Raw genomic sequence first — 1,989 nt, 5'->3', positions numbered from 1 at the left:
CACACACACACACACACACACACACAGAATTGGAGTGAATTCACTCGAAAACACACATCAAAATTACTGTTTTGTTTTACTGCTATAGAACACTGCATTGTGAAACCAAAAGGCTGCTCCCCACTTGTTCCTCTTCTCTATCCTGCAGTCATGAGGGGTGACCACTGACCTGAGTATGCGCACACTCACGCTCAACACACAATAACGTCATACAACAATGAAGTTCACATTTCAAGTGCACACTATTATTCTGTTGGCTATCTATGGGGAAACTGTGGACAGCAATGTGACTTTAAAAAAAAAAATGTTTTGCCTAGTAAAATGTATCACAAATAAGTCACAATAGGTTGCATATTGGGACATCACCATGGAGACCACGGAAAATATACTTGCGCCAAATAATACTAGTCCCAAAAACTTGTACAAACTTAAACTATCAAGCTACAACATGCACATGTGTATGTTGGAGCGAGCTAGCTATGTGAGAGAATTCTGATTAACAGAGAAAATGAACTTCAAGGTAGTAAATTACGTCTTATACCCGCTTGACACACAGAGGTCATCAACCTCCCCGGTGTCTCATGTGTCATGGTAACCCAATAAATGTAAATAAACATGAACACTAAATCAAGACTTAAACCCAGGTAACATTAAATGCAAAACGAAAACACTAACAGAACATCATTTACACACTAAAACTAGGACAGGAACCGTTAATAACATAGTCCCATGATCCTTTGCACTGCAGTGCAGAACAGTCAACACATCAGCATCCTGCCGGCCGTTATAATTGTGGACTAACTATCCCAGTTGATGTGACGCCAAGCAACTCAACGACAGAAAATTCTGCTCGGTGGTAAGCAGGACTCTATTTTTAATAATTAAAATTGTTGGGCTAAAAAAAAAGTCTGCGCCAGCACCCCCGGCACCCAGCCGAAGAGAGGCAGAGCCCTTTAAATTTTACACAAGCACATTTTTTCGACAATTATTAGTGAAGAAAAAAAATGGAAATTTGGACGGAAGCTATAAATTCCACATTACTAGTGCGGTTCGCCATTTTTGGGATTATCCACCATGCGGTTAATAATGACTTTAGTGATGGTAAAAGTACTTTAACAAGACAAGGTAATAAGTCTGACAGTTCTCACAACATACTCACGTTCTCCGTTATCTCGGATGGGCACCCACCGCAGCACGACGACTAACCAACAAGTTGGACTTCGCATAACGGAAATGTGTTGAGAAGCATCTAAAGTAACACAAACAACGTCGGCGAGGAGCAACAGGAAACTGGACATCAGAGGAAAATCTGCATGTTGAAAAGTCTGTCGCTTTCTCTTTCATTGTTGGTGTACGCGACGGTTCCTCCGAAACAAACAAAAAAAGAGGAAAAAAAAAACTTTCAGCCACGAACTTTACGCGGAAAAAAGTGGCGACTTCTCATTTCCGCTGTCAAAAAAATGCGCCGCGGTCCAGCTGTGTCAAGTCGTAGAAAACTCCTGACAACGTTTCCGACTCTTTTTCAAAACAAGAGAAGCATTCCTGCTCGCACTAAGAAGCTATTAAAGAACCGCTAATCAATGCCGGATTAACCCACTAGGGGGCCCCCCTGTGCACAAACGACCTCTTGACCTTAATTTTCACTGATGGAGGAAGTCTTTAGATCTTTTACTTAATTAAAGGGAGCTTCTTTTTAGAGCTTCTTTTTGGAACTTCTTTTTTGTACATTTTTATATACTACCGGTATCCATAATGTGACATCATTAGTTGATTTAAATATATTTTTTTTAAAAATCTGAATTTTCAAAGTTGTCAGATATACAGGTGAAACTCCAAAAATTAGCATATGGTGCAAAAGATCATTCATTTCAGTATATTTCAACTTAAAAGGTGAAACTAATATATTATGTAGACTCATTACATGCAAAGTGAGATATTTCAAGCCTTTATTTGATATCATTTAGATGATTATGGCGTACAGTTTATGAA

At 39.2% G+C, this 1,989-nt stretch overlaps 1 protein-coding gene across 3 annotated transcripts in view; it reads right to left on the bottom strand.

The window, feature by feature from the left end:
• The window catches only part of sh2b3 (SH2B adaptor protein 3), a 133,620-nt gene extending 132,134 nt beyond the window's left edge, over positions 1-1,486 (bottom strand). For all 3 annotated transcript variants that reach the window (XR_004332243.1, XM_032517266.1, XM_032517265.1), the window contains exon 1: positions 1,160-1,486. The gene's annotated coding sequence lies outside the window, so the exon portion shown is untranslated. The remainder of the gene's footprint in view (positions 1-1,159) is intronic.
• Positions 1,487-1,989: the final 503 nt, after the last annotated feature.

The sequence above is a fragment of the Etheostoma spectabile genome, chromosome 5, assembly GCF_008692095.1.
Source record: "Etheostoma spectabile isolate EspeVRDwgs_2016 chromosome 5, UIUC_Espe_1.0, whole genome shotgun sequence".
Classification (NCBI taxonomy): Eukaryota; Metazoa; Chordata; class Actinopteri; order Perciformes; family Percidae; genus Etheostoma; species Etheostoma spectabile.
The sequence above is the reverse complement of the archived record's forward strand: the minus strand, read 5'-3'. Positions and strand labels throughout refer to the sequence as shown.